The following is an 18,042-nucleotide window of genomic DNA, read 5'->3' as shown; positions in this document are numbered from 1 at the left end:
TAATTAGTAAATGCACATTACTAACTCTTATATTTCCCTACAAAATGAAATTAATAACCTTAATTTAAAGATTCTTAACTTACTTATGTTTCGATCCTGGGATTCACTTCCCTTAGCTATTAAGGAATAACTTTGAACAATTAAAGAAATAAACATTCATAGCACGTGTTCAAAGTATGTCGACATCCTTACTTTGTAAGTTCTCTTTCACACTTATAACCTTGAAACCGATTTGCCACACTTCCAAACAAGTTTAGAATTGGTTCATCTGACTTTCAAGAACTATGCGATTGATCAAACAAACATTCAATCACAATCATGGGTTTAACGGTTCTACCAAAATAAGTTTCGGTTCTACCTTCCATGTGAGTACTGTGCATAGTCACAGTAGCTTTCCAAAATTCGGTTGACTAGGTACTAGGATCTGTTCCCCACATATATATGGTATCTAACTTATATGTGTTGCACATGTCCATAGAATCCGTTCCCCTTTGCCTAAAAACGTGTTGCACGTGTCCATAGGATGGGTTCCCCTTTCTGCTATAAACCTTGATGCACCCCATACAAGTATCGGTTCCCCTTTGTGATGTACTGCACCTCTTACTAGGATCGGTTCCCATTTCCCATATTTGGTCAGACATAAAATGACAAAGCCGATCATCCAACTCAGGTGATTACTTAAGATCGGTTTGACTAATAAAAGTCATACCAATACATAAGTCGGGCCTTTGTGAATAGTTCTACCAAAAAACAAACAAGTTGTGAGCGTTTATACTCAATCACACATATTGTTGTTCATAAGATATGCAATGAATAACAAAAACAATAATACCTGGCAATTTACTTTTCGGTTCACAAACAAGTTTATGAACTTAATTCCTTAGAACACATGTAAAACATTGTTCTGTAGAATGAAATTCTCACTTCATACCCATACATAATCACAATAGCATTCAAATGATTATGGCGATGTCTTATCTACAAGTTTAATAGTTAAGCAATAAACCTCGTATTGTATTCCTTAATACTATGTCTATCTAGAGTTCAAATATGCTTCGCGGTTTTGTTTTCAATATGCACGACTTGAAATATACGTTAGGGAATGAAACGGTTTAAGTCAAATATCACTAACCTCAAGTGGAAGGATGGTTGTTGTCGTTGTAGCTCCTTGCTTCTTCACATCTTCAAGACTTCACAATACTTGTAATGTCTCATATCCTAATACTTTAAAGCTAACCTACACGAAGTTGACTCTAGTACATAATCAAGCGATTCTTAACATGAGTTTTGATTCACTAAAATATGATAACCAAACTTGACATACAAATGCTTAGTGGGTTCAACCGAGCCATGCTCTAACACACGCCACTTTTTGAAGAGTATAATAATCCCTAATCTACAAGTTCGTTTTGATATTACTTTTACTTAGTAATTGTTTTCTCAAAACAAACACAAGATTTCCAAAACCTTGATTCACATCTAAAGGGAAATCAAACCGGTGTTTTGTGCAAACAAAATATCAAATCGTATCTATCGTGTTGTTGTATCTTCTAAAGAGAGCCTTGGGTTCTGCTAGAAAATTTGCGTGAAGAATTCCTAAAGAGAATCGGTATTCTGCTAGGAGTTCTACAAGTGGTGAAGCAGGTATTACATCTAGTCCGAATAGGTAATAGGAAATTGGTGTAACATCTTTTAATCAGTGTGTGTTTATTCTGGACTAGGTCCCGGGTTTTTTCTGCATTTGCAGTTTCCTCATTAACAAAATTTCTGGTGTTTGTGTTATTTCTTTTCCGCATTATATTTGTTTATATAATTGAAATATCACAGGTTGTGCGTAAGTTCAATCAATTGTGAATCCGACCTTTGGGTTGTTGATTAAATTGATTGACACTTAGATATTGGTTTTTGATACCGTCCAAGTTATTTCTTATATTCAATTGGGCTCGCAAATTCCTATTTGTTTGATTGCAGATTGAATTGAGAAATTGATATATAACTCTTTGATATACTTTTCTTAAATCGAGTCTGACTGCCTAGTTGGTTCTCTTGAAAGTATATTGGAGTTAGTCCATTCAGATTGCCAAACGAATTATTGGGTGTGGTTGTTAGACCCCGCTTTTTCACGCCTAATTCCTTAAGGAATCTAATCTAGACTGCCCATGTCAGTCTCAAAAACGTTCACGACCACACGATTTGGCCGGAAAACCTAATGAGTTTGGCTTCCTCCCAATGATATCAAGCAAACTCAATGATGTCCACCGGCAGCCGAATTGACCGGCCTAGATTCAATCTCAATTAACGGGCAAGTTGCGGATATGCTCACCAGCGGCCCAGCTATTGTGGTGGAAAGGTGAACAGCTCCCAGCACGCGCCAATACCATAAAACGTTGGCCCAAAATAGGTTGGCCACACGGTTTTTAAACCTAAATTGAATCAATAACAGCCATTAACTGCCGCAAATCATCTAGGCATCCCAACTTCGCCAGACGAATTAGCCGGCCCAACTCTTGTTTTAAGGAGCCAACAAGATGTGGCTATGATCAACGGACACTCCCCTTCCATAATTTGCAATCAACCAAGCCACGGCTTGCCCATATGGATCCCAAATGATTGTTCAAAAGGAGTTGGTCACGCTGCTTACATAAATTTTAAGGCAGCCATTAACTGCCGCAAATCATCTCGGCCGTCCAACTTCGCCATCCAAATTGACCGGCCTAGATTAAATCTTAGACGACCAATAAGATGTCACCATAGTCTCCAGCCATCACTCTCCTATATAGACCGACCGGCCTTCTTTTGGCGCGCGTGAATTGCTCCTGGCAGCTTCCTGAAAATGGCTGGTCATGCTCCTTTTAAGACATTAAGCTCCGCGACTGATTTAAGCGAGCTTATACAACGGTGCTTTACATGCATCGATTATTTTGAGTTGCTTTCTTAAAAGCAATGCTTTACATGCATCGAATACATACGATATTTTACGAATATCGGCTTCACAAATAACTCAGTTATTTAACCTAATAGTGTCACATGCTATTCTTTGCAGCAAGTCTCATGAATTGGCTCGTCACACATGACTACCCGCCACCTAGCTTGCACGTGTTTAGTCAGAATAATTAGGCAAGACCCAGCAACTTGCTACATATTTTCTATAAAATACTCGAGATATCAAACGTGTCACAAACTAGGGGATGTTCATCAGGGTATTATTGGTCAGGCGGTTTACAGCGTACGCCGTGCAACACGCACATTATGAAAAAGTGTCAGGAAAGGCGGACAGTTAGTGTCAACATAGGAGTAGTGGGTGTAAACTGACTCGTCTTCCCTCATAGTAAGACGTGGTTTTCTACATTTTCACACGACCCCACTTCTCCATCACTCAACTACTCTCACTTCCTATGAGATCAGGGTGCGTGCAACTATGACTGATATAAATAGGTTTCGACCTATTTCATACAATATGAGTTTTGGTTAACAACATAAGTTTCCAGAAAAACACCAAGAACTGATAGCTTACATTCCGCAAGCCAGTTCCATATTCTGATACACGTCATAAAATAGCCACACCTTCAGAGTTAACCATTCGGATCTCAACACCTTCTTCGCTTCCCTCCCTAAGATCAACCCTTCTCCTTCACTTTGTGACCGAAGCAAGGATGGAACGACCATTTCTTGGTTTAGGCCAGAATTATACACATTGATCTCTCGAATCTAAAGTACTCCCGTGCAGTGCATTTGTTTAGGGTTTAGATTCGTTTCTCGGCGGCACACCCAAATATACCATTTCCAGCTGTTTGAGGGTGAAAACGATTTCTGCTGATTTTGGTAATTTCGGGTGCGTGGGTGAGAAACGAGTTTAAACCCTAAATAATGTACTGCAAGGGAGTACTTTAGATTCGAGAGATCAATCTGTACAAATTCGGCCTAAACCAAGAAATGGTCGTTCCAGACTTGCTTCGTTCACAAAGTGAAGGAGAAGGGTTGGTTTTGGGGAGGGAAGCGAAGAGAGTGTTGAGACCAGAATATTTGATTCTGGAAGAGTAGTTGTTTTACGACTTGTATCAGAAAGTGGGAAGCTAACAGATGGAAAGCTAACAAATATTTTCTGAGTGTTGTATGCTCCTGACTTGAACTTGTTGTTCGATGGAAATAGGTAATGCCTATTTATACAAGTCCAAGTGAAACGTACTCTGGTCTCATTAAGAAATGGAAAACGGGTGAGTAAATGGGAGGAGGTGGTAATCGGTAACGCCTGGAATTGATGTTCCATAAAAGAAAGCGTTTCACCATTACTCCTTGTATTTACTAACCGCATCATCCTTATGATACTTTCTTATAACGGGCGTAGTGTACGCCGCACGCTGTAAACCTCCAAACCAATACCCAATGAGCATCCCCCAGTTTGTGACATGTGTTGATGTCTCGAGTGTTTTCATGGAAAACATGTAGCATGTTGTTATCGTCTGTCAAGTGGAGCTTTGGAGACTTGCCGGCTCGATGACCTTCGACGGTCGAGATTTTGCATCTTAAGAGGAAAGGTAGTCGTTGATTATTGCAACCCTTCGTTTCGTATCCAGTGGCATGAAAGCATGCTCGGTATGGCTTTAATATGGCCTGGTTTAGGCGCGGACAAAAGTTAGGGTTTTGGCTTTGTTTAGGCGCGACCAAACTAGGGCCAAAAGTTGTCATGCGTTAGCTGGTAACCTTGGACGGCTAAGATCTACATCTTAGATGAAAAAGTGGTCGTTGATCATTGCAGGCCTTCGTTTTGGCATCCGCATAAGGAAGGCCGGTATGGCGTGACGTGGCAAGGTGGTTGGCATGCCTTGGCACGGTTTGGCGTGGCCAAAACTAGGGTTTGGGGCCAAAGGTTACCGAGCGTTGTTTGGAAACCTTGACGGCTAGGATTTGGATCTAGGATTGAAGGGTGGCCATTGATCGTCGCACGCCTTCGTTTTGGTAGCCGCATAGGGAAGGCTGGCATGGTATGGCGCGGAAAGGTGGTTGGCATGCCATTGGTACATGTGGCATGGCATGCCTTGGTGCAGTTTGGCGTGGACAAAACTAGGGTTTTGGGACAAAGGTTACCATGCGTTGTCTGGCGACCTTGGACAGCTAGGATTTGCATCTAGGATTGAAGGGTGGCTGTTGATCTTCACACACCTTCGTTTTGGTAGTCGCATAGGGAAGGCCGACATGGTATGGCGCGACAAGGTGGTTGGCATGCCATTTGCACATGTGGCATGGCATGCCTTGGCGCGGTTTGGCGTGTCCAAAACTAGGGTTTTGGGCCAAAGGTTACCATGAGTTGTCTGGCGACCTTGGACTGCTAGGATTTGCATCTAGAATTGAAGGGTGGCCGTTGATCGTCGCACGCCTTCGTTTTGGTAGCCGCACAGGGAAGGCCGGCATGGTAGGGCCAAGGCAAATGGCGCGGACGGCTTGGCATAGTGGGGCCAAGGGTTTAGACGGCTTGGCATGGTGGGTCCAAGGCAGAATGGTGGGAACGGCTTGGCATAGTGGGGCCAAGGCAGAATGGTGCGGACGGCTTGGCATAGTGGGGCCAAGGCAGAATGGTGCGGGCGGCTTGGCATAGTGGGGCCAAGGCAGAATGGTGCGGACGGCTTGGCATAGTGGGGCCAAGGCAGAATGGTGCGGATGGCTTGCATAGTGGGGCCAAGGGTTTGGACGACTTGGCATGGTAGGGCCAAGGCAAGGTGCGGTTGGCTTGGCATGGTGGGGCCAAGGGTTTGGCATGCCATTGGCGCATGGTGCGGCCAGCATGGCTAGGGCCAAGGGTTTGGCATTCCATTGGTGCGTGGTGCGGCCAGCATGGCTAGGGCCAAGGGTTTGGCATGCCATTGGCGCATGGTGCGGCCAGCATGGTTAGGGACAAGGCAAGGTGCGGTTGGTGGGGCCAAGGGTTTGGCATGCCATTGGCGCATGGTGCGGCCAGCATGGATAGGGCCAAGGGTTTGGCATGTCATTGGCGCATGGTGCGGCCAGCATGGCTGGCATGCCTTGGCGCCGTAAACGTGGATGGCATTGTTTTCCATTGGCACAGTGGTGCGGCTGACATGGTTGGCATGCCTTGGCGCGAAGATGTGGCTGGCATGGTTTTCTATTGGCACAGTGGTGCAGCTGGCATGGTTGGCATGACTTGGCGCGGAGATGTGGCTCGCATGGTTTGCCATTGGTACAGTGGTGCGGATGGCATGGTTGGCATGCCTTGGCGCGAAGATGTCGCTGACATGGTTTTCCATTGGCACAGTGGTGCGGCTGGCATGGCTTGGCGCGGTAGCATGAGAATTAGGGTTTGGCATGGATGATGTTAGTCAATGTTAAGGGTTTTGTCGTGGAACATGACCCATGTAAAAAAAGGTACCCCGGTAATTCTTACGTAGGCATGCTGATTGATTCAATAAATGTGCTAATGGTCATAGTGACGTCATGTCGGATGTACAGTTTTACGATTTTAACCTTAAGCTAAAAACCACCATCAACACCAGCAGAATTAGTTTTTACCCCAAAACAACTGGCGACCACAATGGGAGATTAATATCTCGGTTGCAATATCAATTTTCAGTTTCATTGACAATCTTCCCAAATTCAAGATGGTGGATCTTAGGTCTAAATTCAATTATTAACCAGAATTCACTTCAATCACCAATCCCAATTTTCCGCTTCATGATGCACCCCGGCCATCCCAAACACTTCCAAAGCCGCCAATACTCGAAATCTAATCACCATGGAAGGTATGGCGAAAAAATATTAGAATATGTTGTCTCAAATCAAGCTGATATTGTCAAGCTGCAAAATGAGACGTTTTGTCTCTTAAAGAGTATGACAAACCGGCTGTGGCAAGAGCCAGCAAACATTCGCTCGGAGAACGCCACCAATTTCAGAGATGACACAAAAGATGTTGAATCCTTTTCTGAGGTCTATGCCTCCGCCAACGACGATGCAGACAGAGTATGTGGCACGAGAGCAAAAGGGAATGGACAACACCAATGCACCGTCCGCAAGCGCAGTCAACACATCCCATGGCATTACATACTCTAGCACCAACATCAGTGGCGTAGGAAATATTCCTTCCAGCGTGACACCTCATATCACCAGAGCCAAAGCCGCTGCCACCTTCCCAATGTTTCTTCGAGCGTAACGCTCCTAATTGTTACCGGAGCTACTGCCGCTTCTACGTCAAGACGAGAGGCTGGAGGAGCCAGAGGAATCCAACCCCCTATTACCATTGTTGATTTTATGGAAAGACAAGAAGTTCTGAGATGGCTACAACTCAGAAAGAGGTACTTACTTTTCTCAAGACACTAACAGAGCGACTACCACAAGAGTTACGCCAACACCAGGTGGATCCAAGGAGTACTTTTAACATGCCCGGTGCAAGCACTTCAGCAGGACGCACCTTTATATATGAAGAGGCTCGCGTTGCTCCTGAACGCCAAAGGAATCAGCAATCCAATTTCATCACACGTGAGGATCGGGAACGACTTCTCCAAAATCGAGGCAAAGAAAACCCGACGGTCATCCACCAACATCAACCTCCTTATCCTCCTGATGTGCAAAGAGTTCCTCTTCCGAGAGGATACTCTTCTCCTAAATTTTCCCTTTATGACGGAATCGCACCAGCATTGCTGGAAAGAACCAGACTCGCCAAAAACAAAGATGGGCGCGAGACTCGAGGGAACAAATGTCTCATCAACAAACAATATAATACCAGGCCCTCTATAAGTTTAGTGGGTGAAAGTGGAAAGAGGAAATCTCCAGCCGCAGAATAACAACCTAAACGTGCGACATCAGCGCAGCAAGCAGCTCAACCCTGGAAGGCTGCGACTAAGACGCATGCATAACAACAAGAAACTGGAGAGGCTTCCCTGAACTTCCTGTTTCGATGGAAAATCCCAAATATTTCCATTACCATAGGTTCGTCAAGCACCCAACCAGTGATTGCAACAAATTGAAGCACATTTTCAAGGTGGATGCAGGAGAACTTCAATTAGGCACTGAAGGAGTTCACGGAGATCCTCTTCCCGTCAGGAGCCACATAATTTCCCGGGACTCCGTCCACAAAGCCGTACAGTCCATGATGGAGCATTTATGTGAGATTCTATATTTCTCCAAGGTGCAGCGTCAAGACATATTTGTAGCCATCAACCCTGTTGTATCAGGCAAGCAACAATAGGCAAGTTTCAGCATACAGGGAATCATGGAGGAGCTGCTTCACATGAAATAATGGAAGAAAAAACTCATCCTTTGAGCCATAACGGCCGGCCAAAGCCTTTTAATATTCGTGGTTGTGGCTAGCATCACCGCCTATGCTCGCCTAAAGCTCGTGGACGTAGCTACCACTACTTATGCCTCTCCACTCATTCATGGTCATGGTTACCAAAGCTCATGACCACCATCACCACGCCTCTCCCTGTCGTGTCCGAAGCCACCATTCCTCCCTGTCAAGGATCGTGACCGTAGCCATCCAAATCCAACCAACCTGTTTTGTTTCCACAAAAATGAAATCTCTTTTGATCCCAGATGCTGCCAAGAACCATTGTTGCTCGTTTGTTGATACCAGCCAGAGCTTCACCATAGCAACAACCATTACGGACAAAGGTAATCCGAACTTCCGCATATTTTAGTTTCTCATGGAGGAAGTGATATAGTCATCAGTACGGAGGCAAGATGGTGATAACTTTATCATGGTTAACCCACCGACCATACAAGAAAGAACCGCGTAAACCACACTTGGGGACTGAGGCTCAACACGAAATCCCTTCACTGTCAAGGACCTCTTCAAATCAGAAGAGACAACCACACAAGAAGTCATAACAGTGACAAGTTCACCACTCTTCAAATATGTAGCGTAAGGATATCATCACCTCCCTGTCTGGAAGGCGCCTGACCAACAAGCAGTATTTGGCTCGGCCATTCATGAGCGTTGAAGAATCAAAGAGGAAAGTCGCGCTTCAGCAAGCCACACATACCAACCGCATCAGGTCTGCCACATCACCTACTCAGAACTCAGCACCGCCTACCCAAGGCCTGGTCAGATTCGGTGTTTCTGGATTTCCAATTTCCTATGGAAAGGGGTGCATGGGCTGCCAGAAGTTTGGATACAAAATAATAGAAAATAAGCTCAGAATAATTACACGTGGGGACTGCCAGCACGGGATACCTTCACGTCCCTCAACCAAGTTATTTCTGATATCAACATCATCATTGTCAAAGATTTATGAGCCGCAGGAATTTCTCAACATGAAGTCGTACACGTGCTTCAAAGACCCCAAAATAAGATCCAGAGATGCTTATGGCCGTATCACCCATGAACAAAGCCAGATACGACGCCCCTCAGCTGTAGGATTGCTATCAAGGGACTCGTCTGATGACCGAAAGTAAGACAGAACCACAGTTCCTGTGAATATTCCGAGATTCTTCAAAAAAACAAGAAAATTCGCATTGATTGTTGTGTGAAGCACAACTGCATACGAAGAATCACGTGAATCATACTTGAGAGATTGGAAGCTGGCATAAGATCCCCTCACTGTCGAAAATCTTTCCAGCTCATAGAAAATAGACGACCAGAGCGCCGCCAATTTGATGAAGATTTCTTGCCCTCCAAAAGCACGCCGCAGAGATATATTCACATATCCGGACCAGACAGAAGTGTAAATGGGGACTGCTCATCGCATCCCATTCCATACAACATTCCAAGATTCATAAGATGGTTCAAAGGATGTCGCTTGGAACGAAGTCCTTGGAGACTTGATAGAAGCATATCGGTGACAGAACGCCTCTCATCTCGTCCACTTCACCCAACGACTTCGGAAGATTTTGATCATACAAGCATCCACAACATATTATCATCGCAATCATAAGGGCAAGGATAAGCCAGTAAGCTAAAGATCCAGAATAAACACAATTTCATTTCGGTCAATGCTCAGCAGTTTAAAGAACATTTTAATTGCGGCTCAGCAGTCCAGGCACCAAATAACTTAAAGTCAAGGACGAATCAATAACGCAGCTACACTCTCCAAGATTAGCCCTGACATGATCATTGCCGAACATATATTTCATCCATCCATCCCAGTAGTGCAATGGAGTTTGGTAAATTTTGAAATCCACTGGAGAGGTTAGATACTCATTCTTCTTGAGTCAGAACCTTATTACACATTCTGGAGAAGATCGTGGTACTGTTGGGTGGCTACATGCGCAAAAGATCACCTACCTTGAGTTCTTCTGGCTTTGTGTTTCTGCTGATTATAACTATTGGAGATTTCTTTGTTACCATTGATGCTTGCTCTGTCGCTGCTAACAAAGAACGTCATTTACACCGAGCTAAATTTCCAAGTTTGATAAACTACTCATGGATATTACACTCACAGCTAAAGTACGAAGACAAGATGAACTTACCTTACCGATGACGATTGGCACGCTTGTGATGGAGCTGCTGACAGTGACGAAGAGGAACCGGCTGCTGCAGAAGAAAGCACGGAGCCGGACGAGCAACAAAAAACAGAAGAGGGTCGATACCCCTTTTTATACGAACGAAGTTTCTAGAGTTCGAACAGAAGAAGGATTCCTTCTTGCTCCATGAATGAGAATAGATGGTTGGGCGCACCGCACTCATCTTCCATAGCTGAGCTAGCAACATGCTACTACGAAGGCCATTGACCGTGCGATCCCGCTGCTATAGGCCGATTAGAATTTTCCTGGTAATATCTACCTGCTTCATCTTTTCAATTTTATTTTCGAATGTCACCATCAAGTGCTTACCCCAAAACAATGTCACTGTTACGTACTAAGCAGGGGACTTAATGTTGATGGTGGTTTTTAGTTCAGAGATAAAATTGTAAAACCCTACATTTAATGCGTCGTTGTTCTGCAAAGAAACTGAGCCATTTAAAAGTAAAGTGCCCAGGCCTCTCTACTTACACATGTATTGAGCAATTCAATATAGTTATATGAAGTTTATTCAGAATGGTGCATGTAGCTACAATCCCACACATTCTGTAAATTCTCGACTGCATTATCCATTAATGTATGGCTTATTGAGTATTTTTCCTATGCTATGTTCCCCAGCTGAACCCTTAATATTGGTATGACATGAAAATTAGTGTTTACTCGCAGCTGAGTAGCATGAATTTCCCGAAGTATCAAGATTAAGGTCTGCATGAAAGTACTCAGTCAGAAGATGCGCTAACTGCTCTCTGAGGATAAAGTTAAAGAATTTTGTGTCAACACACAAAATTTACCAAATTTGTTCAAATTTTGTGATAGCTCACAAGATTCAAATTTTTGGCCTAATTAATTTGCAAAAATTAGGTTTTTTTTGCGCCCTGCGCAATATCTCGAACCCTATTGGTCGAGACTAAACCTAGGTAAGCTAGGAAATTAATCCGTCGTGGATCTAGTAGGAGCAAAGTCCTACCAGAAATCAGAAAACAAGAAATAAAGAGGAGCCGCGACGAATAGAAGCAACAGCAAGGGGAGGCGTGGCCATACCACTTGGCCGACCGATTTGCCTCAGCAGGCGCCACCTGTGGCCGGATGGCCACGCTCCCCGTTGCTGCTTGCCGACCCCTTTCCCATAGACCAATCAGATCGCTTTAAACCCGCCACACACACTTTTAAATAAAGTTGGAAGTTGGTTGGTCGATGCACCTAATTCCTTAAGGAATCTAATCTAGACTGCCCATGTCAGTCTCAAAAACGTTCACGGCCACACGATTTGGCCGACCAACCTAATGAGTTTGGCTTCCTCCCAATGAGATCGAGCAAACTACATGATGTCCACCGGCAGGCCCACTATCATTCCATCCAATAGGAATCCTCCTAGCCCGCCAGCAACATCCCTGATCGCTAGTCAGATCTAGGCTGGTAGCGTTGTTGAAAATAAGTTCAACGAGTTAAGACTGGCCATGACAATCTCAAACTCATCTCATCCGTCCAACTTAGCCAGCCAAGTTGGATGACTTAGATCTCGTTTCAAATGACCAATGAAGTGCAGGTATGCTCGCCAGCAACCCATCTCCATCCCTGGCCAGTCGAACTACCCACGACATGCCAAGAGCACATCAAACCGATTGCTCAAAGTAGGCTGGCCGCGCAGGTTACAAAACCCTAATTTATGTTAAGCAACGGTATATTACTGCCGCAAAACGATCTCGGACGTCCAACTTCGCCATCCGAAATGACCGGCCTAGATTCAATCTCAATTAACGGGCAAGGTGTGGATACGCTCACCAGCGGCCCAGCTATTGTGGTGGCCAGGCGAACAGCTCTCAGCATGCGCCAATACCAAAAAACGTTGGCCCAAAATAGGTTGGCCACACGGTTTTAAATCTAAATTGAATCAACGACAGCCATTAACTGCCGCAAATCATCTCGGCCACCCAACTTTGCTAGACGAATTGGCCGGCCTAACTCCTGTTTTAAGGAGACAACAAGATGTGGCCATGATCAAGGACCACTCCCCTTCCATAACCCCCAATTGGCCAAGCCACAGCTTTCCCATATGGCTCCCAAATAATTGTTCAAAAGGAGCTGGTCACGCTGCCTACATAAATTTTAAGGCAGCCACTAACTGTCGCAAATCGTCTCGGTCGTCTAACTTCGCCAGCCAAATTGACCGGCCTAGATTAAATCTTAGGCGACAAATAAGATGTCACCATAGTCGCCAGACATCACTCTCCTATAGAGACCGACCGCCCTGCCTTTGGCGCGCGTGAATTGGTCCTAGCAGCTTCCTGAAAATGGCTGGTCATACTCCTTTTAAGACATTAAGCTCTGCGACTGATTTAAGCGAGCTTTATACAACGATGCTTTACATGCATCGATTATTTTGAGATGCTTGCTAAAAAGCGATGCTTTACATGCATAGAATACATACGATATTTTACGAATATCGGCTTCATAAATAACTCAGTTATTTAACCTAATAGCGTCACATGCTATTATTTGCGGCAAGTCTCATGACTTGGTTCGTCACACATGACTACTGTAACCTAGCTTGCGCGTGTTTGGTCATAATAATTAGGCAAGACCCAACAACTTGCTACATATTTTCTATAAAGTACTCGAGACATCAAACATGTCACAAACTAGGGGATGTTCATCAGGGTATTATTGGTCAGGCGGTTTACAGCGTATGCCGTGCAACACGCCCATTATGACAAAGTGTCAGGAAAGGCGGACAGTTAGTGGCAACAGAGGAGTAGTGGGTGTAAACTAACTCGTCTTCCCTCATAATAAGACGTGGTTTTCTACATTTTCACACGACCCCACTTCTCCATCACTCAACTACTCCCACTTCTATGAGATCAGGGTGCGTGCAACTATGACTGATATAAATAGATTTCAACCTACTTCAAACAACATGAGTTTTGGTTAACAACATAAGTATCCATAAAAACACCAAGAACTGATAGCTTACATTCCGCAAGCCAGTTCCGTATTATGATACAAGTCATAAAATATCCACACCTTCAGAGTTAACCATTCTGATCTCAACACCTTCTTCGCTTCCCTCCCTAAGATCAACCCTTAACCTTCACTTTGTGACCGAAGCAAGGCTGGAACAACCATTTCTTGGTTTAGGCCAGAATCGTACATATTGATCTCTCGAATCTAAAGTACTCTCGTGCAGTGCATTTGTTTAGGATTTAGATTCGTTTCTTGACGGCATTACCCAAATTTACCATTTCCAGCAGAATCAGTTTTTACCCCGAAATAATTGCAAGGATTTTTCCTTTTATTTCTAGTGAGAAAAGTTCACCTAGCTTCTCATTGTTCCACCTTTCGCCTGGATTTATCAAATCTTAAAGTCTTTTGGAATTGGTTTTTCTTTATCCGCAGATCTGGGAATTATGCCCGAATCAAGTATCCACTTGTCATCTTAAATTTTTATACTAGCCCCATATTTCACTTGCCAGACAAAATTGTCCTTGATTATATTTAAACCTTTTTGGATACTTGTCCAAATCCAAGATAGGTTTAAAGATCTGGTTGACTCAAAAGGGTGGAAATTCGGATAGTATTTAGCTCTCAGCAGTTGAGCCCATAATTAATCAGGTTTCAAGATTGATTTACTAGCTTGTTTAGTTAGAAGAGCCATATTGAATTTATGAGGATTTTTTATTCCCACCCCTCCTTGGGATTTAGATTTGCGCATACTGGTTCACCCTTTTATATAAACCCTTTTACCTTTTGAATTATCTTTATTTTACCCGAAATCTCGTTGAATACGATCAAGATGATCCAACGTAGTTTTAAGGCAAGACATTGCATTTGGTAAGTTGGGAAAACTTGAAGAATTGATTGAATAAGCACCATGTCGCCGTCCTGAGAAAATAAATTTGATTTCCAATCTTGCAGGGTAGAATAATATTTTTGTAGAAGTGGTTCAAAATTTTGGTTCATGTTTTTATCAAAGAAGAGCGAAGTTCCAAGACACCCATCTTTTTTGGTCATGAGTGGGACTTTCAGAATTTTTGCTATTATATTACCTTGTTTGGGATGAATCCAAGGGGCAAAAGTAAATTCCGTATTTTTGGTAGTTCACTGTTTGTCCCATGATTTCATCAAAATTCGATAGGATATCAAGCAGATATTTGGCTTCCCAAATACGCTCTTGTGAAAAGAAAGCAATCATCTACAAAAAATATATAGGTGAGTAATATTCGGATCTTGACCATTAATTTTTAGTACAAACTTTTTTTTTTTAAGAGATAGCTTTATCTAGGAGTCTATATGTAATTTTCATGTTGTTAGAGCATTGCTCGGTTGAACCCACCAAGTGTTGGTATGTCAGGTTTGGTTTTCATATTTTAGTATCAAAACTCAATTAGAGTCGCTTGATTAAATGTACTAGAGACCAAATTCGTTTAGGTAAGACTAGAAAGTATAGGCATGTTGAGACATACAAGTATTACTCTGAAGACCTGAAGATCGTGAAGACGTATCGACTACAACGAAGACATCATCCTTCCGCTTGAGGTATTGTGATACTAACTTGACTTGATTCCATTACTATCTTTTCTTTCAAGTTGTTTAAGATTGAAAACATAACATGAGAGGTTATATTTAATATTCCGGTATTAGACTTGGTCATTTTAGTATGATTAAAGTGTCAAGGATGAATATTTGATTATGAAGTATAACGTTTATCTGTTAAACTTCGTAAATGTGACATCGACGTAATCTAAGTAACTCGTTACTTTATTGTGTATTGGATATAGGTGTGATTTCATCCTAAGAAACTATGTTTGATTACATATGTTTAAAGGAAGTACATATTTGAAAGGAAATCAATAGGCGTTTTGATCCGGTTTTCATTGAAAATCTATTTGACGACCAATTCAAACCTAAGTAATAACTTTGGTAGAAACGATCTTGATTTATGTTGAGAACTTTGTAGAACCAATCTTTACCTAGTTTGGGATATGCGGTAGAACCGATCTTGACTTATGTTGAGAACATTGGTAAAACCGATCCTTACCTATTTTGGAATACATGGTAGAACCGATCCTAGCTATTGTTGGGAGTCATGGTAGAACTGACCGAGAATTGGTAGAACCGATCTTAACCTATGCTAGGAGTCATGGTAGAACCGGTCCCAAGAGAAAAACCGATCCTTCATATTCACATATTACTTTACGGCTTGTGTCAGTTTGGATTGATCTTACCCAACGAAGGAGTTTACTTGTTCAAACGGAAGAGCCTTTGTCATAACTATACGAATCTTTTTCTAAAATATTTTGGGTGTAGTTACCAAACAACTTTGTTACTTTAATGTTTGGAAGACGATCAAAAGGAGTTGAGTGTGTTAGAGCATAGTTCGGTTGAACCCACCAAGCGTTGGTATGTCAAGTTTGGTTGTCATATTTTAGTGAATCAAAACTCATTTTAAGAGTCGCTTGATTATGTACTAGAGTGAACTTCGTATAGGTTAGCTTGAAAGTATTAGGATATGAGACATTACAAGTATTGCGAAGACTTGAAGAAGTGAGGAAGTAAGAAGCTACAACAACAACATCATCCTTGAAGTTTTCAATTCTAGAAAACTAATTGAAAAAGCGGGGGTACAACAACCTCACCCAATATTTCTATTAGCAATCTGTATGGACAAACTCCAATATACTTTCAAGAGAATCAACCAGACTCAATCTTAATAAAGTATGTTAGAGCATAGCTCGATCAACCTCGCATGCGTTGCTATCTCAAGCATGTTTGTCAATGTTATGATCAAAACTATAAGTCTTGATTTCTAGACTACATAGCTAAGTCTCAGACTAGTTTAGATTACAAAACCATGTATTTCTTGAACCGAAGTTTTCGAACTTTGTTGATCAAGATAAATCGGGAGGATTGTTGAATTGGCTTGCCAAGTCCGCGAACCCAGTCCGAAGACTCAGTCCGCGAACTGTCCGAAGTTCTCGACCGAGAATTTCTGCTGGGATTTTCCGAAACTCGTTTGTGTGCTTAGTCCGCGAACCCAGTCCGCGAACTGGCGGAAGTTCTCTTTCCGAGAATTGCTGCTGAGTTTGGAAAACTCAACCGATTAACTTAAGTCCGCGAACTTGTTTGTGAACTTAAGAGGTTATGATCTAAAGATGTGCTCTGAACATGAAACATTAAATTACTAAGGAATGCTTTATGCAAACCGTGGCTATAATGTTCATGATCCGATTCAATCGAATCGAATCATATTAGTTTCAATTGTGTCTTGTGTAGTTACATAAGATCTCATAGCAATTGAACCACTCTTTAACTAGTTCATTTGAGTCACTTGAACAAGTTATGGTGAACAAGAACAAGGTTAATATGAGATGCTCATATGGTTAATCTTTTGGGTTACTATGTTGAACCAACATACACGTACACATTTGAGCATGGTTTTCACGAACCTAGTGAACATCTACCCAAGTGTGCGTGACAAGCTAAGTTTTCGATCTAACGGTTGAGAAATATTAGCTTGAATCTAAATCAGGTTTTCATCTAACGGTAAATAAGGATTACTTTGTAACTAAGGCAAAACCCTGATTTGAAGGCTATATAAAGGAGACATCTAGCATTGTGCAAAACTAATCCCCACACGTTTGTGTGCTACTAGTGCGCCCGCTAGAGTCGATCTCCATTAACCTTTGATTTTCTTCTCTAAAATCAGGTTAACGACTTAAAGACTTCATTGGGATTGTGAAGCCAGACCGATATTACTTTATCGTAGTTGTGTGATCTGATCTTGCATCTTCTATCGTACGAGTACAACCGATTGATTGGATTGAGATCGTGAGAGTTCTCCAATAGGAAAGATAAAGAAGTCACAAACATCTTCGTCTCACTGTTTGTGATTCCTCGACAAACCTCCTGTGTAGTCAGGAAGGATTGTAGAAAGGTGATTGATTAATCTAGGCTGTTCTTCGGGAATATAAGACCGGATTATCAATTGGTTTCTGTTCACCTTGATTTTATATCAAAATACGGAACAAAACCTAGGGTTTATCTGTGGGAGACATATTTATCCTTTTATAGACTTTTCTGTGTGAGACAGATTTGTTTATTATCAAGTCTGTGATTTTGGGTTACAACAACTCTTGGTTGTGGCTGAGATCGGCTAAGGGAATCAAGTGCGCAGTATCCTGCTGGGATCAGAGGCGTAGGAGTACAACTGTACCTTGGATCGGTGGTAGACTGATTGGGGTTCAACTATAGTCCAGTCCGAAGTTAGTTTGCAGTAGGCTAGTGTCTGTAGCGGCTTAATACAGTGTGTATTCAATCTGGACTAGGTACCGGGGTTTTTCTGCATTTGCGGTTTCCTCGTTAACAAAATTTCTGGTGTTTGTGTTATTTCTTTTCTGCATTACATTTTATATAATTGAAATAATACAGGTTTTGCGTTCGTGATCATCAATTGGAAATCCAACCTTTGGTTGTTGATTGATATTGATTGATCCTTGGACATTGGTCTTTGGTACCGTCTAAGTATTCCTTGTATTTGATAAAGACTCGCTAATGTTTTTAGCTTGAGTAAAAACCAAA

This window comes from Papaver somniferum, chromosome 3, assembly GCF_003573695.1.
Source record: "Papaver somniferum cultivar HN1 chromosome 3, ASM357369v1, whole genome shotgun sequence".
Classification (NCBI taxonomy): domain Eukaryota; kingdom Viridiplantae; phylum Streptophyta; class Magnoliopsida; order Ranunculales; family Papaveraceae; genus Papaver; species Papaver somniferum.
This window is presented reverse-complemented; position numbering follows the sequence as displayed.